At 47.3% G+C, this 23,625-nt stretch overlaps 1 protein-coding gene across 7 annotated transcripts in view; it reads left to right on the top strand.

The window, feature by feature from the left end:
* Nucleotides 1–23,625, top strand: part of ESRRG (estrogen related receptor gamma) — a 597,387-nt gene that overhangs the window by 189,634 nt on the left and 384,128 nt on the right. The window lies entirely within an intron of this gene.

The raw sequence follows: 23,625 nt of genomic DNA, 5'->3' as shown, positions 1-23,625 counted from the left end.
GCTACTAGTTTGAGTTAAAAATACACTGAGGAACTGAACAAAACATTCCCCTTCTCTTCTGCCAATCAACCCTAACCTTTGTCATTTGGACTCTTGTGCATGGCACTGATGTCAATGTGTAAGGAATGTGGAGGTCCATTCTGTGCAGAGCCTGCTGTGACCCAAGCATGCAGCTTCTGTCTACTCCAGACCTTTGGAACACACAGTGTCTTTCCTCAGGTGTGAGGGTGCACAGGGTTCCTGAATTTGGGAGGCCAAGTCCATGTGGTTCCATGGATCAGGGGCTTCAGACCTGTGACCCTCTGGGCTGCATCCAAGGAGAAGTTCCTTCTATGTTGTTTAAAGGCCAGTGCATAGGACACGGCCCTGTGTTCGTTTATTTTGAGGGTCTTATCCAACAATGCTCATGAGCTCCTCCAGGCTTGATTCTGGGGCCATGTAGTGTGGGGGTTCAAACCTGGGCCTCCTGCGCGCCACGTCTGAGCTGAGCCTGCTGAGCTGCCTCTCCAGCCCACACTTCAAGGCCTGTTTGCACCCAGCAGGTCTGGAAAACTCTGGTCATTCATCACGGCTTTGGGAAATGTGGTGTTTTTTGTTTGTTTATTTGTTTTTGTTTTTAATCATATTTTAGGTCACATACAATAGTGTTGCCTTCTTATAACTTTTGCGGGGTGGTGTTTTGAACCACATTCAGCAGTGCTCAGGGCTTCGGAGTTACTCCTGGCTTTATGCTCGGGGATCACACCTGGTGGGACTCAGGAACAGGAGCTGGCTACGTGTTAGACAAGCGCCTTACCTGCTGTTCTAGCTCTCCTGCACAATATGTATGGTGTTGACGGATGTGCAAGTCACTGCACCCTCCCTCCCATCAAAGTGGCCGGCACTCTCTTACTCTTCCTCTGTCCCTCTGTCACCTCTGGTCTGCCTCCTTCTCCCACCTTTCCTCCCTACTGCTTGGTCAGTGGAAGGTGGTTCCCCCCTCCATTATTTTTTTGTGTCAAGACCACACCCAGCAGTGCTCAGTGGCTAGTCCTCCTCCCGGCTCGGGGGGATCCTCTGCAGTGCTGGGTTGGCAGCATTGGGAGTTCAGTCGTTCCAGGCCGAGGGCATGTTGTTGTTTGTGCCACTCAGTTCTGTAGTCATTGCTTTTGGAAGCAGAGGGCAGTGAACCCTCAGGCTGTCCCAGAAGCTCCCAGCTGAGTTACATGTCTTTCCCTCTTGCCATCCTCAGACAAGGAGACCACAGACATGGACCAATCAGACGTGCGGAGGCACTGGGACACAACTAGGAAAAGAGATTGAATGTGGAGAGCCAGGAGGTCACGTGGCTCCTTGAGCAGGGAGGGGCGGGGAACACCCTCTCCTCCCTGTGCACCTGAGGAAGTGGAAATGCTTCCAGACCCTTGGCTGGGCTCCACCCCTGAAGGTCTGTGCCCACAAGGGATTGCAGGCCCTGTTGCCACCTCATCTGGTCACAAACTCTTGTGGCTTCTTTGTTTCCCCCAAGGTGTATGGTACCCCCTGTTGTGTGACCTGTGGCCCTGATCTGGGAGTCCCGAGTCCTTTGGATGGAGGGGGATTAACAGAGACAGCTGTGTTTGCTCTGGGGAGGGAGGCAGGGTGTAAGTATACAGACGCAGAGGGAGGAGGGCAGGGGGCTGGGGGGAAGCGGCCACTGGGCTCTCCGATGGCATTGCTGACATGGTGCCCTATTTTTGGTGCCTGTCACGTGTCTGCGCTGCCACCAGTGCTCCAGCTGCTGTTGCATACCGCCGCACCTGCCCCCCTGAACGCCCCCTCTTCACAGCCCTTTGACTGCAGTGCTTTGGATGACCGGTGTGGCCCAAAGGATGATGTGGCTATCTGCTGCGGCACCTTTTCCCTGGGGACAGTCTGGCATAGAGAAGCTGTGTTGGGGGGTGTCTTCTTGGAGTTTCTGATCTGCCTTCACAGCCCCTTTGCTCAGGGCATGAATCCCGAGAAGCTGAGGGCACTGTTGACATGAGACCCCCAGTAGGTGAAACTGGACCTTTATGTCCTGGGACAAAAGCCTGATGAGTCCAGATGCCGTGGGCACCTTCTTCTCGGCACTGCTTCACTTCTGAGCAGTGGAAACGCACTCTGGGCCGGAGGCTTGTGGGTGACTATGCTGGGGATGACGGGGGGGGGGGGCGGGGTGGGCGGTGGAGTATGGACAAGTCACTGTCCATAGCCAAGGCAGCAACCCCAGCTACTGGGTAGAGAGAGAGTGAGGTGGGGTGGGGAGACAGCTTCCTCGCAGGTGCCCTACCCATTTCTGCACTGTTATTTCTGGATCTGCTTGTGCCTTCCTTGCATTTTGCTCCAAGCTTGGAGAGGGTCCACTCCAGTTGCTAAATATCTCTGGGTTTCCACATCCCAAAAGCTCCTGCAAAGCTCACTAATTTCCCCCCAGGTAATCATGCATCATTGTCTACCTCTTGGATTCTTGAGTGGACCTTTGGCCACCTTCATTAATTAGGATTGCTGCCTGGTGCTCCGTGATGGCCCAGACTCCATCAGGAGCGTCTCTCCTGGAATGCCCCCCATTTCTCACACTGAACCCTCAAATGCAGATGAGCACTAAAGAAGCGCTCTCTGGGGGATGAGGGAAGTAGTTTGCCTGGCCACACAACGGTGTGGTCGCAGGAGAGGCATAAGGCATTAGAAGGATGGTAGAGCCACACCATCCTTAACTAGACTGTGAGCACTTCTCTCTGGCCTTCCTAGATGAAGACCTGGTCCCCACGCCCAGTAGCTCAGCCACTGGGTCCCCAACTGAGATCATCACAGTCCCAACTTGTGGGTGGCCACAACACCTGGGCAGAGCTGTTAAGAAATAAGCATTCAAGGCTCTGATTTCTTATCCTTTTCCACATTTTTTTCCAGTCCCAATTTTGGGTAAATCGTGTTGAACTAACGACACACAATCTCTGTGTTTGTTTTCCTGGAACATTCAGGAAGCTTCGCGGCTCTGATTTTGATTTTGGAGTTTAGGCATGTTAATTAAGCCTTTGTATGGAAGCAGAGGGGTTCTGTTTCTTGTTTGTTAGTTTAATAAGATTCTGTGTGGAGAATGGCGCTGAGAGTCTGTCAGAATTAGCTTGGCGCGTATGTGTAGCTCAGCGCTCTGAGACCCTTGAAATGTCTGTTTTTAGGACATCAGCAGGGGGCTAATGAAAAGGCTTTGTTGATTTTAACGAATTGCGAGCCACTGTAGCCAAAATAAATATAATCTGCTTTTTGGATTAGTTGTCACAGATGATTTTACCTACTAACAGTGATTAAAGAACCTGCGTGGGCCAGCAGCAAAGCAGCTCTCTCGTGACTCTCGATAAAATAGCAATAAACAGGAGTAAATAAAGACTTAGGGCATTAGTTATCTTTAATAAACACTGATGCCTAATACTCGGCTGCAGGCTTGAGTGGGGAGTGGGGGTTGGGCGAGATCAGGGTGCTGGGTACCTGCCAGACTCCTGATCCTTAAACACAGAGAAGAGAGATGTCCCTGTTGTTGTCAGCGACCGGGACATGGTCTGCACCCCAGAGCTCTCTCCTGCAGCCCCACCCGCCCCTGCCAGCGCCCTTCATTGCTATTCTGTGTTCATCCTCCGGCAGACTCAGAGACCAAAGTTGAAATCCTGCAACTGTAGGATTAGAGTATGAAAATCAAGGAAGTGTTAATTACGGGTGTAATTATTAACCTTCTTGACTTAGTAATTCTACCCAGTTAATGAACAGGAGACCCATGCTCTCTGCTTTCTCTGCTTCCCTACCTTGATGTAAAAGAACGGTTTTCCCCCAAAGGCCAGTGGGGTCCTCAGGCTTCCCTATGCCCCCAATACTGGGGTGTTACTTTGGGCTATTGGACTTTAGCCCCAAGCAGGAGAAAGGTGGCAGCTGGTGCTGACTCAGTGGAGTGTGTAAGAGCCGCTGGGCTGGACCATGCTGCTCACAGGCAGACGAGAAGAGCCACGGGGTATGAGGTGTGGCTTGGTCATGTGGCATGTGAGGCTTTTCCTGCTGTTCGTCATCCACTGTTTACGCCATGTTGCAAAGGGGGACACAGAGGGCTGTCCCGGAGCCTCTGGCCTCCAGCGTGGCGGAGAGGATCCTCTCTGGTAACCGGCAGGGCTGGGTGTGTCCAAAGCCCAGGGAAGAGGCGCCCTGAGGTCCCGTGATAGAACCAGAGGGGCTTCCATCCCCTGCAGGCATACCCGTGCTGCTGCCCATTGGCTGTCAGGAAGCGGTGGATGCCCCCTGACAGAACTCCAACAAGAGCCCTCACTGAGCCCTTGTCGCATGCCAGACTCTACAGGACTGCCCATGGGCACCTTATCGCTAGGTGATTCATCCTGACAGTGTGGGACGATGTAAGGAATAGGGTTGATGTGAAATATTGCCCTTTTGAAGAGTTTATTCCAGTGGAGGGACTTAAGACACCCATGTCACAATACTAACTCTCATGCATGATGGTTACATGCTGGGTAGAAGAGACCAGAGGCATTGAGAGGTGCTGCTTCCTAAATAAGGTGGGAAGAAGAGCACCTGTGAGCAGGTGGCATTGAAGTGGAGGGAAACAGGGAGGGAAGGGAGGGAGGGAGGGAAGGAGGGAAGGAAGGAAGGAAGGAAGGAAGGAAGGAAGGAAGGAAGGAAGGAAGGAAGGAAGGAAGGAAGGAAGGAAGGAAGGAAGGAAGGAAGGAAGGAAGGAAGGAAGGAAGGAAGGAAGGAAGGAAGGAAGATACCAGATGCAGCCCCAGAACACCCTAAACACCCCCAGAGGGGCCTGGTAATCCCAGGCTTGGTGGGGACCAAGCAACAAGGCAGAACCTCAGACCTCAGATCAAATTACTGGCCCAGCTGCTCAGAACCTGTTGGGAGAGACCCTCACCCCCCCCCCCAATATAAACCCATGGGTTCTTGTAATATCCATGAAATTATGTACTCTGGCTCCCAGTGCATGATGGGATAGACACAGATGCTTCTCATTGGCTCCATTGTGGGGTGCTTCTCATTGCCCTAGGTCCAAGAAAATTGCTACAAATATCAAGAGGTTTGCCTTGCACAAGGCCAACCTGGGTTAAAGCTCTGGCACTTCATATGCTCCCTATAGCCTCCCAGGAGTGAGCAATGATCACAGAGTCAGGGGTAAGCCCTGAGCACTGCCCCTGTGGCCTAAAATCAACAACAGTAACAAACCCACTTGGCCCTGTTTGGGCTATACTGGTTCCTCCTGAGAAGAAGAGAAAGGCCCCACCTGGAGACCCTCCTCCTCACGTCCTAGCGCAGCCTGATGACGCCTTGACTCTTCTTGGAGCTTTGGCCTAGACTGTGTTTAAAACACCCTAAATCACAGCTCCATGAATAAGTGATGCACACCTCATCTCTCCTCTACTAAAGTTTTTTCTAGACTCTTTCTGGGATCATTTGTTGTAGTTTTAGGGACTCTGCCACCACATCCCTGGGTCACCTAACTAGATGCCAGGTTCCCTTAAGATTTACTAGAACAAAATGTAAGCCAGGCGCTTGAGTCCTGCTCCATGGCAGGCTGCCTGGGGTGCCTGGCATTTTGAAATCATTGGAAGCAATTATTTTGTATACCAGCATAGGTTGGAAGGTAGGAAGGACCAGACACAGGCTTGATTCTGCTTCAAACTTAGATGTCTACCAGGGTCCACAGTGTGTGGTGGGAGCCGGTGACCTTCCTGGCTTCTTGTGGGCACCGACTTAATCTGATTTGACCTCTCCAGGAGGGACACAGCCACCACGATGAGCTGTGTTGCCTTCACTCACTCTGTTGGGATGTGTTGGTTGCTCCTAAAAGGAGGATGAAGAATGTCCTGTTTTAATTAGCTACAAAGGAAACAAACTTTGTTGACTAGAACACACTGTTAACCTAGCAACAGATTTATCACTATGGTGGCATCATTTTCATAGCCCATTTCCTGCCAAGGCCAGGGGCTCTAGTGTTTGGATTGGTCTCTTCACCACAACCTTGTGAACGGGATGGTTGGTTCTTAGTTCAAACCCAGCAGACTGCCCCATTTCGGTGAGTCTCTAGACAAAGTGGATGGAAAAGTCTCAGTGAGGCTGGGGGTGTCTTCAGAAGGACAGATTATCCTCACTCAGGAAGAGCCTGGGAATGAGCAAAATTTGTGGCTCTGGGAGAAGGGCTATGAGCCTGAGCAGATAAGCTCCCTGGAGCTTATGCTTGTGAAGTGGACCTATGCAAGCTAATTTCCCATAGTTTCTAGACAATTAGATAATAATTTTCATACTCTGCAATGGAAATATTCCAGAAGAAAGTGAGTTTCCACCAGCTTATGTTGGACTCTGGGATACAAATCGTTAATGACTGCTAGCAGATACTTAATTGTTATCACTAAATTGTAGCTTACAGAATGTCACATTAGTTATTAATACAATGAGTCTGAGATGTGGTAGTGTGTCCTCATATTACAGATGAATAAATTAAAGTTCAAAATTGGATTTGGTTAAGGAAACAGCCTTACTCCCACTTTCACATTTCCCTTTTACATACTTTCTCTTTTAAAATATGGAGCTTTTAAAATTACATGGCCTTGATGCTCATAAAGTAGTTCTCTCTTTCTGCAAAATGGTATATGTTTATTCCATTTTAGTTGAGATTGGCTTATTGCAGAAAATTGGGAGTTTTGGAGAGGTCCATGACATTTTTGTGATTGTAATCCTTTTGGGAATCTCCTAGTGCAAAAGTTAGGCAGCCTTTGAGACAGGAAGGAAGTCCCCTGAGGTGAGGAGAGGGTGTGTAGTTTTATGTCAGGCAAGAGAGCCACACAATAAGCCTTTGATGTGAAGGAGTCTGAAGTGTAGGGAAGGACCTGTGCATGTCTTCTACCATTACAAATAGGAGCAAATAGCCATTTTAGAACTAGAAGGGAATAATAATCGCAGGGTTTTCCTTGGAAGGGATGGTGGGTCTCTTCTAGTTTAACACACTCTCCATGTGTATCTGGTGGTTGCTCTCATTAATTAGTATACTGCTGATGAAGGCTCAGAGAATTTCCACTATCTAGAAAAAAGTCTGAAGATAAGAGTTTTACCCAGCATGTAGAGTGACCTCTCCCTGAAGCTGATGTTGAGAATGAAATTACAAATGCCTTTGTAGATGTTCAATTTGGCAAAACATGTTCTACCATCATTTAAAAATAACAACGGGAAAGGCCTCATAAATAAAGACATAAAAGGCATTTTGACATTTAATACAAAACAGCATTTTGATGAACTGGGTAAAAATGAATCATAGACATATGGATTACATATTTCTTATAGTGTGCCTGAGTTTTCAAATCGAGGCAGTGGAAATCTGGCAAAATATTCTTTTGGGGGAATTTGCTATATATACTATATTTAAAAAGAGGTGAAGATGAACTCCAGACGGCCGTGATTGCTCATGACATTGAGTTTGATCACTTTCTATTGGTGCATGAGAAATTTTTGTGAAGTGTCTCAGTCTGCCCAAGTATTGTGGCACTGGAGGGTTGCAGCTTGGAGCTACCTGTGCAGTGGGCCACACAGTCAGTTGAAAAGCACGTTTTGCAGGATGATGACTGAATGCCAGGCTCAGTACAAGGCACTGGGACCCCCACTAAGAGCATAGGTGGGCCATGGTGTCTACTCTCATGCAAAGGGTGGCTGTGGTGTGAGGAGGAAGGGGTTCACCAATTTCTGGGTGTTCTGAGAAAGGGTGCACAGAAAGGACAGTCAACAGGAATGTCAGTCATAAGTACTTCCTGTGTGCTACCCACTGTACTAACTACTCAGACTTACCCTGTTTCATTGTCTGGCACCATCGAAATACAGAGATTGATAGTTACTGTCTTTTACTGAATGAGGGGACTGGTACACCTCAAGAGGTGCAAGTTGAATAGTTTAAGTCATGTGGATTAGTCGGTGAGCTGGGGTAGACAGTAACAAAGGCCAAGGCCTTCTGTGGTCACTCGTGCCCATGTTGTTTTTCTGCGCCTTAAATCTGGGCTGACCCGGGAGTCCCTTGATGCAGCAGATGAGAAGTTGATAGATGAGAAATAGCATTGTTGCTGTTTCAGACAAGAGCCTTAAGCAGTCGGACAGCCTTATCTTTGTGGACTTGAGAACCATAAGACGCAGCAAAAAGTAGTGGCTGCTGGAAGGAGTGACAGACCACGAGACTCTGAGATGTGCAGAGAGGAAGATGCTGACACTCTAAGAGAGGCTTGAGGAGGGGAGAGAAGTAGAGGGATAGAAAGAGAAGAGGAAGGAAAGGAGAGACAGGAGAAGGAAGAGAGGAAGAGACAGACACGGGAGGGAGAGAAAAATGGAAGGGAAAATGGAGGGATGGGGGGTTTAAGCCAACATTCCAGTTAAGCTGTACCTCAACTAGCTGAATGTATCCCTGTAAGTGACCACTGTAAAGATCAGCAGTCCAGCACGGCACAGCCCCAGAGCAGAGAACACTGGGGAGATACTGAATAACTAACTTTTAGCCTCAGAGCCTGGGTGGTTAGTTACTTAGCAAGGGAAGAACCAAGGCTGGATAGGTTAGATTTGAACCTATATCAGTCAGATTCTCATGTGTGTATTTTTCCTATGTTTTGCCCAGAATTGAGGGTGAGGGAGAGAGAAATGGAAGATGGGGATCATTTAATGCCTCTCATACAGCTTTTCCTCTGACATTAATGAATTGGGAAAAACAGAAAAAGAAGGCATTTTAGACTGTGTCCGTGAGCAGAGGAACCAGGGGTCACTCTACAGGGCCTTCTTGCTGGGTGTACCTTGTTTCAAGTCTCGTAAAGAATGCCAGGAGAAGGCCCAAAGTGGCATCCTGACACTCTCCCTTGGTGAATTTCAGGTTTTGGTTTGTATTGACTTCCTATAGAATGATCAAACTAATAACTGGAGTTAATGAATTCCTCTCTTCAGCAGGGAGTTGATAAAGTGAACACGGCCGGGAGCTTTATAAAATACACAAGTGCAAACCCACCTATACACATGGGGTATGTTATGAACAGTGACATAAAACACATGGTGATCAAAAGGCAGGAACAAGGGCCAGCGTGCTGCGGTCAGGGAGAGTGGAGGGTCCCCGGCTGGAGACATAGGGGAGCACTTGAAAGGATAATTTTCTGGCAAGTCCACGTTTGAAGTGATGTCATCTTTTTTATTCTTGCAGCTCAATTGCTTCTCTGAAGCTCACTCTTTCCATTCTGATGAGGAGGGGGAGAGAGGGGAGGACATCAAAGGTTAATGTTTGAATGGAAGCTGAAAGAGAGAGGGGTGTGGGTGGGCCCCGGGGTGGGCAAACACACATAGAAGTAGAAAGAGAGAATCACAAATGACTCAAAGTTCTTGAGAAGTGCAATTTGTAAAGGTAAAAGAGCTGTCTTCCCCTGGTGAGCAGTTCACAGTGCCTTCGAGAGCTGGGGTGCAGCCTGTTGTGGGGGAGATGCCAAAGGGGTCTTCCTATCCTGGCTGGATCCATTGGCGCTGGCACTGTACTATAGCACTGTCGTCCCATTGTTCATCGATTTGCTTGAGCAGGCACTAGGAATGTCTCCAATGTGAGACTTCTTACTATTTTTGGCATATTGAATACGCCACAGGTAGCTTGCCAGGCTCTGCCATGTAGGCAGGATACTCTCAGTAGCTTGCCGGGCTCTCAGAAAGGGATGGAGGAATCGAACCTGGATCGGCCACATGCAAGACAAATGCCCTACCTGCTGTGCTATCGCTCCAGTCCATTGGAGCTGGCAGAGGTCAAATTTGTGGAATCGTTGGATCACCACTTCTGGGCCTCAGGGCCCTTCCTGATTTGCTCAAATTGCCATTTCAAGCTTCTTTCCTGTGCATCTCTGTGACATTCGCCCCTGGATGGGTGTGGGATAGCAGCAGGCGTTCCTTCACTTTTCTTGGCAACAAGATCACACTTTCCGTGTATCTGGAGCCATGTTGGCTGTTAGACGGCAGATGGGTAACCCTGGGGACTGGGGTAAGCTGTATATCGAGGCACACCTTCTTCTTTCCCCTCCTCACCATCTGCAGCCCTGCCAGGGACAGCAGAATGTGTGGTGGGCTTCTTCCCAGCCCTTCTCCCTGTGCCTTCTTTGTGTCAGTACGGGGAGAGGGGCAAGGCAGCCTGACTTCTGAGCTTTCTTCCAGAAAGGGAGCAGAGGAATGCCTGGTGCTTCTTACTGCCTGCCATTCTGTACACAGTCCTCCTATGAGCCAGAAGCGTCCTCACTCTGGCAAACAGAGGCTGCTCCCCACTGACCCCACAGAAGGAAGGGCAGCCTCCTCCAGCTCTCTGTCAGGAGACACCCAGCAGGTACTTAGGAATTTCTCTTGTTTTGTTGGTGAACGGGGGATGGGAAGCTTTCCCATGCACCAGTGACGAGAACTCTGGTACTTGTGTCTTCAGTCCACTGTTTGGCTCTTTGAACAAAGGTCTGTGAAACAGGACACTCAACCTTCACTTGGCGTCACCCTGATTCTTGAAAACTCGATGTGAAGTGAAATCTCATAAAGCCAAAGCAGCTTGTCCAGTGGTGGCACTTTGGTAAGCACTGGCTGAGGTCTCTCTTTTCCTTGCCACTGGTACAGCAAAAGGACTTTGAAGGAAGCAGTGTTCTTTGAGGGCCTGGGGTACTTGAAAATAAATGCACCCTGTCTTTTGAACATCCTGCCTCAGAACCCCGGTGTTCTGAAGAGGGAAAAGGTTTATTCTATTGAATCCTAACTGTGCTTCCACCCAGCAGCAACCAAGGAAGTCAGAGCCCGAGAGGCCACTTTTGGAACAAGAGTTGGGGTACCTCAGCCTCTGTCCTATGTCCCCAAGATTGTGGCATTGAGCCCAGGAGCAGAAATTCCGAGCTGGTTCAGCAGAGAGAAATATCTCAGATTCTGCAGGAAAGCACGGCATGGGCGTAGCTTGGCTAAGCGAGCCCTTCTGGAAATTGCTCCATTTGGATCTGGGGTAGTTTCAGCAGACAGTGAGATGTGATTACATGGTCCAAGCCCCTTCCCAATTGAGGCAAGCAGGAAGTTGAAGAAAACCGCAAGACCCCAAGTAGCTAGAAAAATGACCTCAGCAGTTGCCTTTTAATTATAGATTGTGGACACAGAGCATTTTTCTAAGTAATATTTTGTTTCATTTGTGTAACAAAGCTCCTAAAATAATCCCTATTAAATATGCCATGCTATGCTGACGCCAAGTACACATATGGATATGCTGCCTAGACTAATAAAAACAGAGAATTTTCCTCTTCAGGAAACATTACAAATATTTGTTTATTAATCCCCCGTGTCAGCGTTGAGATTAGAACTCTAGCTTCTCCTGCCAGTGATCCCCTTCACCCTCCAAATGTGGCAGAGTACATCGAATAGAAGTATGTTAGAGGGTAATGGAAGTAAAAAGCAGGCAGAAGAAGTGCGGAGTGAGTGTCCTTGTCTGAGAACTTGAAATAGAATTTTAAAAAACTTAAGAACCTACACAAGCTAGTCCAAGACATACTCAAATCAACTTTTCTCTTGTTTTCCATATTGCTGTTGTTTACCTGCAAGTAGCATATTGCTGTTTGTTGGACTAAAAATTAAATAAATTGTGCATTTTCTCTCCTAATTCCTCAGGGTTTGCAAAGTTACCAAAAGGAAGATCCTATTTATCCACAACGTGAACTTGAACTCTACTCCCCCATAGCACTGCTTGCAGATCTGAAAGTTACAGACGTTATTAGGTGCTCATTTCAGGCTCTGTAGGGTTTGTTAGTCCCCACTGGCCCTGTGTTTCCTGGCAGGTGTTTTTATATGCTTCCAGAAAGAGTTAACAGATGTGGTAAACTTGATTGCTCCTCAAAGGCTGCAGAGTGATTTAGATCGAAAAGGATTCCGTGCCGAAGCTTGAATCCAGGCTTTCAACTCTGAAACCACAGTGCACCAGTTATGCAGAGTAATCATGACACACCAACCAGACCTTTCGTGATACATGTAGTACAGGTATATGCGGAATGAAACAGAAGTAACTGAGTGCTGCATGTATTCTGCACATGAATGACCGTGAGAAGGTGCCTGGCCTGCACCTTTCCACCCTGCTGGCCGACCTGGAGGGGCTGCAGGGACACGCCCAAAAGCTGACCGTGCAGAAGGCCAGGCCCTGATGTGGGAGCTGGACTCAGAGGGCAGTCTGGACCCCCCAGAGCAGCTGCCTATGAACCACCTCCGGCAAGGGATCCAACTGCCATTTTAAAGGTGGGCCCGGTGTGGGCATCTCCCATGGAGGCCACTGCCAATGGGATCTGACCTCTGCAATAGAGAGGCCCAGTCAGCCACTGCTTGAACATACAACAAAACAAAACAAAACAAAACAAAAAACCACTCAGATGTACTGAGTTCCAGAACACCAACTGGAGTAGAGAAATTTTTGTTGAGAAATATGTTGTTGAGAAATTTTTCAGAAGCTATTGAGAGTCGGATTGGAATGATAGCACAGTGGGTAAGGTGTTTGCCTTGCATGCAGCCAACCTGGGTTCAATTCCTCTGTCCCTCTCGGGCAGGCCTGAAAGCTATCGAGAGTACCCCACCCGCATGGCAGAGCCTGGCAAGCTACCCATGGCATACTCGATATGCCAAAAAATAGTAACAGTAAGTGTCACAATGGCGACATTACTGGTACCAGCTCAAGCAAATCGATGAACAATGGGAGGACAGTGCTACAGTGCTATTGAGAGTCATCAGGACATTGGAATTGAGTAACATGTGGAGGTACTTAATAGAGTGTTGAGTGTTATTGATAATGAGAATATAATTGCAAATAAATGTGGGAGAAACAAACATAAAGCGATTGACTTTAATGAAGATGCATATCACTTCTCCTCCTCCTGTTATTTCCAAAATATAAAGAAGTATAGAACATCTGAAACATTGACTGGTAGAAGAGTCAAGTCGGACCTAGTTCTGCTGCAGGAAGATGTTTGTGAGACTCTGAGCATCTGTACATGTCACTTATTCCTACTCCCCCCCCCACCCCACCAACACACACCCAACTCTTAAAACTAAGCATGAAAAAAGCTACCACATAAAGTGAAATATTTGGGCTATGAATGTTGAATAAAGGTATGTAAAATGCTTTGAACAGAAAAACAATTAATTACTCCTGGTAATAAAGACAGCGATGATCAACTGTCCAAGGGTATTGAAGCATGTAGTCTCATGGCGACAGGCCAGTGGCCTTAGTCTTTCTTAGTAGAGATCCTAACATCTTTATCTCAGGGCTTCATTCCTGTTAATTTGTGTAGGAGATGTTTGTGTGTTTGTATTTAGCAAAGTTACAATCTGGTAAAAGGGCTTTGCTTCACATGTTTGGTTTGCTTCAAGTTAGATTTCTTTGCTGTGAGTGATATACAGTGCTCCTTGCCCTAACAAGGAAACCATTGCTGTGTATTGCTATTGAGGCTATAGTAGTGTTCTGTCAAACTTACTCCATTGAATCCTGTTTATGAGAAATGCTGGATTTTCATCCCTTGCCCAGTCCTGTGTCTTGTGCAGAATGAATATGAGTTGCTTGGTAAGGGCAAGACCTTCTTGACAATGCAGCAAAAGTTTCAGGAAAGGTGGCGATGATGGATTTTTCTTTAATTCATTGGAGTGCTTGTAATAAAACTAATGAATAGAAAGGACCAAGCATTTTCAATTAGCTGCATAGAGTAAAACCCTAAAAATAATTAGAAGCTGAGATGGCGTGTAGTTATTTTAAAATACTGTTTCTAGTTTGTAAAGATTTTGGTTTAGTTTGCTTTGGAATCAAGCCATCTGGGAGAGAAAGAAAAACCTACAATGCATGTGTGTGTGTGTGTGTGTGTGTGTGTGTGTGTGTGTATTTCAGCTGAGCTAGCTCATTCCCATGCAATAGTACTATAATAGATAGTAACTAATGTTTTTTAGTGCTTTCTAATTTCCCAATTTTTCTCTTATTCATGTTAACTCATTCCTCACAACACCACATTGAATTTTATTATTCTATTTATTTTAATGAGGAAATAGGCTATGGATGATGTAGTTCATTTCTTATAGTCTCTTAGCTTAGAAAGGATCCGTAAGTTAAGCCTATAGATACTCAAAGTCCAGTGTTTCTTAAACTGTATCACATTTCTGTTTGAGGAATTGTTTATTATTATTATTATTATTATTATTATTATTATTATACTTTTGGGCTACACTCAGGGGCTACATTCAGCCCAGAGGTCACTCCCAGTGGTGGTTGGGGAACCAATTTGGGCCACCTGCATGCCAAGCACCTTGGTCCTTGATGTATTCTTTGAAATATCTGGTTCATTTGCTCTGTTGGTTGATGTGAGGGATAGTTGGCTTTCTTCTTGAAACAAGTCTCTAAAACCCATTAGTGTTCTTAGATTAATCCCATGTGTATTCTCAGTTCTCAATGTAATAAAGAGTTGTTCTGCTAACACTCCCTGAATAACTGTATTGATTGCTTAGACTGAACTTGGTTCAACCATTGAACTGGGTTGCTAGGAGTCAAAACTGGTAAGGCCCTTATCCGCACACAGGGAATAGTGTGACAAAATGTTTTTCTAATCCTTTGGAGTGGGCGTTATCCATGGTGCTGTAGTTTCATCTCTCAAACAATCAGCTGACACGGGGCTTTTATTTCTTAAGGGAAAATTGCAAAGTGATTATCCATATGAATCTTTTGTGTTCTTAGTTGAAACCTCATGGCTCCTTGGTGTTTTATTGATGATGATGTTCCTGCCCACGTGTTATCACTTCACATGGAAGCTGATGAAAAATTTATCACTGCTCTCATTTTAAAGATGAGTAAATGAAGGCTTTACAAGGTCAGGGGCATAGGTCTCCTCTTGCTTATCCATAATATGATCTTGTTGAAGGTTTCTAAAAGCTTCCACCATGGACCCCCAAGCCAGAGGTTGGGGAACCTTTGCCAGTGGTTTGGGTGGCTGCCACACCATCTCAGGCTGCTGATATAAGATGCATAGTTCAGATGGCTCCAACAGTGAATACTTACTTACAACTTTCACTTATTTAAATCAATGAGTTGTGACTCTATTTCTGGAGACTTGCTAGTCCAAGATTCAGGTGGTGGTAAAGCCGTTATGAGATGAGGAACCACACACTTATTCAGAGACATTCGACCTTCCCAGCTTGTCTGTGATGAGGCTTTCATGATTTCCCATGAGGGAGCATATACATATACTAGAACTCTTGTTCTAGTCCATCCGAGTAACACTCTGGGCAGACTTAGGGGAAAAAGCAGAGTAATATTTTCAAAGCAGCACTTTTCTCAACCTAAATAGGAATTTTAGTGGTGAGTCTCCTTATGATTTATTATACTCTTTAGGATTTTATTCACCATCTTAAAATCTTAATAAACTGCATATAGCAAAGAGGAGCTGGCTTCCCCTGGTCGAATAAATCTTAGCATAAGAGGAGAGACTTAGAGATGGGGTGCTCTTGGTTTCTTGTCTCTTCATTCCGTAGGTGGATGGGAAGGAGAGTCAAAACAAAACTATGCTGACACAGCAGTGAGCAAACCCACAAGTGAAACTCTTGATTTGGGGAGTTCTCGGCTAGACCCCTCTGTATTGCTCAAGTGCCAAGTAAAGTTCATTCTTTTGCAGTTCCTTTTAAATGGGCTTTGGAAAAACCAAACAATAGCCTTATATAAGTTTCAGGTGGTGTGTGCTTTAAAAACACGTGTTTCCAAAATGTCTATAGGTCTGTGCTTTTCTGTTTTTGTAGCCCTGGGGGTGCCCATTCTGAGGCAGTGAGCCAGTCAGTGTTCTGGCGGAGGTGCGGAGAGGAAGGCGCTGTTCCTTGGCCCTTGGAGGTGACAAACCAGCGTGGTAGGAATGTCAGAGGGCTCATGTGACCCTGCTCTGCTTGTGTGCAGAGTCGATCACAGCTGCAGAAGCCTGACTGTCTTTTTCCAGGCTCTCCCAGGTTGCAGAAGCTGGTTTGCCGTGGAGCTCTTCTTCTCTCACGCTGGGCAGCTTGAGGAAACAGTTGCCGGGCCAGAATCCCCGAAGAAATTATTAATTATCTGGTTAATGTGCCTCCGGCTGGGGAAGTGAGAGATTAATCACCAGCGGCGGGATGAGTTGCTGAAGTGGATTTTGGGGGTTTTGTCTTCTGTCAGTCCGGAAGGGCTTCGAAGCCCTTCACCACCAGGCAACCAGGTGCAGACATGCTGTCTTTTCACTTTCCTGGAGTCGGGAACAGCCGGTGGCCAGGCCGCTCCCTCTGTCCTGCTGTACGAGCAGTTTGCAAGGCCCAGTGCTACCTCCTCAGAAGGTGCCGGCTCTCAGCGACACTCCCAGCGTGGCAGGTCCCACCTCAGCTTTGGAAGCCCTGTTCGACTCTGGCTCACTTTCCTCCTCAGACACACGCTCCTTGTCTCTAACCATGGAAACAAAAGGAAGGGAAGGAAAGTTACACACTCACAGAGAGAGAGAGAGACAGAGACAGAGACAGAGAGACAAACAGACAGACAGAGAAGCTCTGCTTTGGCCATTGGGACATGACAACTAGAACAGGGTACAAGATTTCTCTGGATTATTTGAGGTGCTGGATCTTAGTTCCTGAGATGATTTTCTGCATTCAGGCAGCTCCTCCTGGGAGCTGACAGTCTGGTATTTCCTAGATGTTGGATATCTTAGAGATTGTGATGTAGTTGAACAAAATTGGCTATGATGGGGAGAGATAGGAAGTGATGGTCACCCCTGGATGGTCTGTGAAGGCAGTACCTCTTCACCATCCAAGCACTGTCAGAGACCCCAGTTGATCCCAGTTACGAGAGATGAGGGATTTGAGGGATTCCACTTCCTGTCTGGGCTCTGTCTCTGTCTCTGTCTCTCTCTCTCTTTTCTTTGTAAACTGGAGACAGTGTCTTCAGGCCAATATTCACTGCTTTCAGTGACCCTGGATCTCAATGGCAAGCTTTACTCCAGTTGCTGTATTTCTCCAGAGTCTGGCATTTTTCAGCTGGACTTTCAGCTGGACTCTGTGAAGTGGAATGAGGAGGCGTGTGTAATTGGGAGGCAGGAGCAATGAGAGGAGTGGTCAGTAGAAACAGTCACAAGCCTAACCTGTAAAATTGATCAAAGTGTGATGTTTCCTCTTTCTCGAGCACAAGAATAACATTATTTAAGGAAATATATGCTTGATTCTCCAGTACAGGTCCTTGGGTTGTTTCTGGCATCTTGGAATCTCCTTTAACAAATAGGAAGAAATATTGTTGATTATTTTCTTTTAATATGTAAAAATTTTTGGGGCACACAGGAAGCCGGGCGATGGTGGTCTTGAGTCTGAGTGGGGGGTGGGGTTGGCATGGGGGCCCAATGCTCAGTAAGAATATAAAGGGAACTAGGGTGCATTTCTGAAAGCAATATGTGTTATGAAGGAAGAAAGAGGGGGGCTAGTGGGAAACGATTAGATAGTGGGGAGAAGACTTAGACATAAGCCTGACCCTTGAACTGAGCTCAGCCAGGACTAGGAGCTGGCGCTGAAAAGGCTGGAGTGAAACGTGCCCAGCAAAAGGCACTTGGGCTTGAGGTTTGCAGGTAAACTGAGTCTGATGCTTCTCACTCAGAACAATTGTGAGGAACAGCTGTTATTGTGTGTTTGCCTACAGCAGTGAGGAGGAGAAGCCCATGGTTCATTTAAGTTCATTGTCTGCAACACCCTGCTTCTCTAACTGGCTTGGCTAATCACTCCTTATGCATAGTAGGAAGGAAAAATCCACCATATATTGGATTTTCACCAGAAATTCTGAAATAATTCCAGTTTGAATGAAATCAAATGCGTTTCTTGCTGTGCAGCATTGAAATGCATGCCATGGGCCTTTCTCTGCACTGGGCTCTTAATCGCATTTGGAGTGAGGAATTTTCCTGAAGCAGTTTAGAACAAGGCACCACTAGTATGCGCACTCTCTGTGTATCTATCTGTGCTCAGGCTAATATTCCAGAACTTGCTTCAAGCCCCGGAGTGCTCACCTCTTCCTTAGTGTCCAGGCAGTGGCTGAGGGTCTGTAGCCACGTCCCACACAGGGGACCCACTGGTGAGTCTGATCCCTGTCAGTCAAGCAGTGGCTGCTGGGGTCTGTGTGTATCTTTGGTCGAGCCCGGCCTTGCTGATATTTGAGTTACTTTCTGGGCTCACTCTGATACGTAAAGCTAAGTGCACTTTTGTTAAACTCAGCAGTTCTCAGCCGTCATGAGAAGAGAGAAGAATAAAAAGAAGTATCTTAGGAGAAAAGAACCAATTTCTGTTTATAACAGGTACTACATGGACATTTCTAATGGCTTGGTTTCATTTCAGTCAGCTCACCCTGCCATGATCAGTGTGTCCCAACTCTCCCGTAAGCTTTATCTTTAGCAGGGGGTTGCTGAGGCTGTTGGTCTCAACAGAAACAAAGCCTCATCACACAGAATCTTCTGAGTTCTGCGAGGAGCAGCAGTTACTGGGTGAAGATGCCCCAATGAAGGGGGATGTTGTTGAGCTGGCAGAGACTGAAGCTTCTCAGTCGGTGGGTCACAACATGTCATGTCCCCCATGACCTCCACCCCTCAGTCCAATCAAGTAACTGAATGTGTGGGGGGGGTCACAGAAAACCTTAAACATTTGTTCCAAGACCAATTTGTCTATGATTCATTATTAGCCCCTGTTTGAGTGGTACACCTGTTCTATCATCCTCTATCCCCAGGGGTCCTGTGTCTTAGTGAAAAGAGGTCCTAAGGATCTAATCCCTAACATCCTATAGGGTCCCCGAGCACCACTTCGTGAGTGAAGAATGGGGAGTAAGACTTGAAGATTGCTAGGTATGACACCCCAATGGGTGGGATCGATAGCACAGTGGGTAGGGCATATGCCTTGCACACCACCAACCCAGTTTGATTCCTCCGCCCCTCTCGGAGAGCCCAGCAATCTACCGAGAGTATTTCGCCCCCACGGCAGAGCCTGGCAAGCTACCCGTGGCGTATTCAATATGCTAAAAACAGTAACAAGTCTCACAATGGAGACATTACTGGTGCCCGCTCAAGCAACTTGATGAGCAACGGGATGACAGTGACAGTGACACCCTGCTACCCCTGCCAACAAAACAAAACAAGAAAAGGGGTTGAAAGAGGAAAAGGCATAAGGCTCTTTGATCTTGAGCAATTCAGGCTTGAACCTAATCAGTAGTGGGCATGGGATGGTCACATTTGTGGTGACAACTTGAGCTGAAAGACATCTTATTTTTCCCTAAGATCCCTCTGCTCCTCTTCGGTGGGCCAAGGGCTGCGTTGTAACCATCTTCTATGTGGGTGATCCTGCAAGACAGGCCTGAATTCTCCCCTTGCCCATGGATGAGGAAAATGCTGCACCTAGCGGTGCCATAGTGTGCACTGAGGGTGAGGTGAAGCCAGAAAATTCTGCAAGCCCCTGATCCTTCCTTTATGCTCTGGGCTCTAGCTGCCTTCCCTGAAGGCAGTGGACCTTCCTGAACATCCTGATATTTAAATACCCATCAGTGCCCAGGGGCTTGCTCTCACCCTGCGGGCATGCTGGGTGGTATGGATGGTGTGTGAGTGACGTCATGAAGCCAGAGCTTCCTGACAGGGTTTGGAGGGGCGTTTCTCCAGGGCAGCTCACTGTGCTTCTCTCAGTGAGTCTCCAGCTGTGCCCTGAGTGGAGAGTGCGCTAGGAACCAGCAGGGCCACACTTTTCTACCTGCTGTTCCTCTGGGTTCTTACTCACACCCTTCGTTGCTTACAGCTGAGGAGTCAGAGCACAGGCTTGGTGCACCAAGTCTGCCATTCTGCATTTCTCTCCTTCCTTCCTTGTCCCCCGAGGCACACACATTCACTGTCAGGAACACCTACGAATCCCAGGGTAATCCTCATCCATCCATCAAATCTGTTCCTATAAATTGCAAAGTGTACTCCAGGCAGCTGGGGTGTGGAGTGTGGGACACTAGCTACCCAGCCCACTAGTGAAAGTGTCATCATCCCTGGGTGGTTTGAGATCAAGTCATAACATAGTAGGTTTGCTCATCATCAGAAGACTTGAGCTCCGAAGGTGCCTGTTTTTAAGAGTGAGACTCTTGAGAAAAATTGTTTTTCCCCACAGCAGACAGCTCCCCTGTTTCAGACCACACACTGCAGAACAGATGTTCGTCTTTCCCAGACTCGTACTTGGGAATAATTTTCCTTGCTCCATTGTCTAAGTTTCCCGGCTGGCGAGATAGTATAGTGGGTAAGGTGCTTGCCTTGTATGCAGCTGACCTTGGTTCTGTTCTGGGCCTGAACCTGTTTGGTGGTCCCCTGAGGCTGCCAAGAGTGATCCCCTGAGTATCGAGCCAGAAGTAAGGACTGAGGATTGCTGGATATGACCTCCAAACAAACAAACAAACAAACAAACAAACTTTCTCTAATTGCCTCCAAGAGTGTTCTCAAGGCTCTTTTGATCTGTGGGTACTTCCGTGTCTACAAGAGTGGGCTGTTCCTCCACCCTCTTTTGAAGAAACAGTAATTTGTATTAATCCCGATTATTTGGATTTTTGTTTCTTCTTTTTTTCCCTTTATTTCATTTGTCTTTGGCAAAGCTCTGAGATTTCCCCATTTGTGAGTTGTCAGCCTGGGGGCCTTGGTCCCTTGTTCGGTACTGACTGCTTTGTCATAGACTTCGGCTTGGGGTACTTGAGCTCAGGATTAAGTACCACAAATGTTATTTCTAGGGTATTGTTTGCTTTATGATTTATTTGGCTTTGAGGTTGTGGCTTTTGGACCAAACCTGATGGTACTGAGGGATACGCCCAGGGCCTGTTGCTTTGGGATTCACTCCTGGCAGGTGCTCAGGGATCATGGGGTGCCAGAGTTCAAAGCCAGGCCTCCCGCAAGCATCACACGCATACCAGGCCTTTGAGCTGTCTCCTGGCTCTGTATGTCTGATTATTTCAATCTCTTATAAAGAGGTTGTAAAAGTTCCTGATTCTGCATGGTATAAAAACTAATTGGGGCTTCTTAGGCAGCTTTATGATATCCTGTTGAGAGGACAAAATTGTTGAATTGACAAAAGCAAAGGCAGAGAGAGGGAGATGCTCATCCCTGGGCAGTTGGCACTGGGGAACCTGTGCTTACAGCCTTTGCCACAGACCCAGATCACTTGGTTCTGTCCTCAGAAGCCTGGCGGGTGCTGCAGCCACCATGGCACCCGCCAGGCTCCTCACGATGGTAGAGGGGTCCAGAAGGGCTTTTGCTGATTTTTTGACCAATTTTTTTTCTGAGCTTAGGTCATACTCTCCATGTCTTCCTCCGTCTGTCTTTCATTATTTCCTGGGAGTCTCTGACAGCACCTGAATGTGCCACGTTCATTCTTATAAAAATGAGCTCATAGGCCCTGGGAGGGAGGTAGAAAGGCTCCGAAGCTTTCCTTCTGGCTTCTCACAGCGTCAAGACATTGTTAGGTGGACATCAGCGAAGAATGTGTGACAATGTCTGAGTCATTAGAAATGTCACAAAGTCTCCTTACTCTCTTGAACTGTGCAACATAACCTCTGCATCTCTCCCTCCTTTTCAGTGGCTCTGAGCACACACTGCCCCAGTGCCTTTGAGCCTTCTGCCAAGCCTTTGTTTTTCTCAGGATCACCTTTGTAGCTGAAGTGACTGTACTCACGCCCTGACATCTCTGCTAGAGAATACTAACGAACCTAATACTGCCAACACTGTCCATAAGATGCCATGCCTCCCAGAATGCTTATGGAAAGAATAAATTCCACATGGTGCAGCAAATACCATTAATGAGCATGATTAAGTGCATGTTCGTAAGCGAGAAGCCAGAAGCAGGTTGTATATTTCCTCGTGCCTTTGGTTCTTAGCCCTGAAACTTGCATGTTGTTATAACATATATCATCATTTATATCTTTCAAGTCACCCAGTCTTTTTGAAGGAAATTTGCAGCATGGGTACAGATGGCCGATCTGCTTTTTCTCTGACTTCGTGGGTGTCTGAGTAATCCTGTCTAGCTATTCTATGAGCCAGGAACCTTCCAGAAAACAGGCCACAGCTCTGTTTTCCCAGGATCTGAATTTATGGGACCAAAGTGCACAGAGTGGTGGTGGGTCCTGTCCCCTGGCAGAGCAAGGAAGGTGGTCTTACTGCCTTATCTACTGGACAGCAGTAGAGATATGCCCTCATGTCCAGGTGATGTTTCCCCACAGAAGCAAGGTGCATTAATTTATGAGCTGAATAGACTTGGGTACAGTAACTTCAAAACCAAAGTCTCATGTATGTTGCATGTGTTTTTTTCTTTTTTTTTGTCACACCCAGTGATATACAGGGGTTACTTCTAGCTCTGCACTCAGGAATTACTCCTGGAAGTGCTCAGGGTACCACTTGGGATGCTGGAAATTGAACCCAGGTTGGTCGCATGCAAGGCAAATGCCCTATCCGATGTGCTATCACTCTAGCCCCTGTTGTGGCTTTTATAGAGAGGGAAAATTTGTTTTGTAGGGGACAAACCATCATTTAATTCTAAGAAGAGTTTTGAGGGTAGAGAAGCTGTTACTACTTCCTGGCCAATAGGGATGACAAGTGTCCCAACTTCCTGTACTGTCCCTGGCTTCATTAGTAAGAATCAGTGAAAGGAGCCTTGGTTCACAGGGTGAAATCTTTATGCAGTGAAAGCTCCTTAAAATGCAAGGTGACTTTCGTCAATGGAGCTCGGGAATTTTCTTCCCCTGTGGACTCCTCTGAAACGTGATTCCCAGCTCTGAAGATGCCAGAAGCTGAATTGGGAATTCCAAAGCCAGCAAGCTCTGCAGGGTGGGAGCACTGTCCTGATCTTCCCCTCCCCTAATACTTACACTTAGGGCTAGTGGCACTTGACTCTGGAAACTTTGTTCAGGTTTGCAGAAAAGATGAGTGTGTCCTGGGGGGTGAGCCCAGGAGCCATGTTAGTGGCCACTGTGCCACCCACCAGCCACTAAGAGTGTGTTCCTAGACTCTGGTGACCATGCAGAGAAAATGATTCTCTTGATGCCTTTGTGAGACCATCCTCCAACCTGAAGTCAGGTTCCTCTCTGTCCCTATGTCTCTCCCAGGAGCAGAGCGATTTTGGGGTGATGGTGGACCTGCTTTTGAGGTTGCACAGGTACTGAGTTTGTCCACAGTTCTTCTGTTTTCCTTTGTCCAAATATCTCATGTCCCGGGCTCTGTGCCACGACACAGCTTTCTGGTCCAACCGCACTTCTGTGGTTGGTGAAGGGCGTGCATCTGCTTTCGTCTGGAATGTGGTTGGTGAAGGCCAGCTGTGTGCGTGTGCAGGGGTGGTACCCTGCTAGACAGGGTGCTGCTAGGGAGGAACAGGGTATACCAGGCCCGGCCCATCCAAGCACTGCTCCCATGGCTCCAACAGCTGTGAGATGTGGCCTCTGAGAGACAGTCTCACTTTCTTGGATAACCACCTGTCCAGAAACAGTGGCCACCTAGAAGTGCAGCAATTCCTCATTCTGCCACTGAGCTGAGACCCACAAGCCCTGACCTGGCAGTTAGAACACCACCTTCGTGGAAGAGCCCGGTCACC

Source organism: Sorex araneus, chromosome 7, assembly GCF_027595985.1.
Source record: "Sorex araneus isolate mSorAra2 chromosome 7, mSorAra2.pri, whole genome shotgun sequence".
Taxonomy (NCBI): Eukaryota; Metazoa; Chordata; class Mammalia; order Eulipotyphla; family Soricidae; genus Sorex; species Sorex araneus.
Note: the sequence above shows the minus strand (reverse complement) of the source record. Positions and strands in the feature narration are given on the sequence as shown.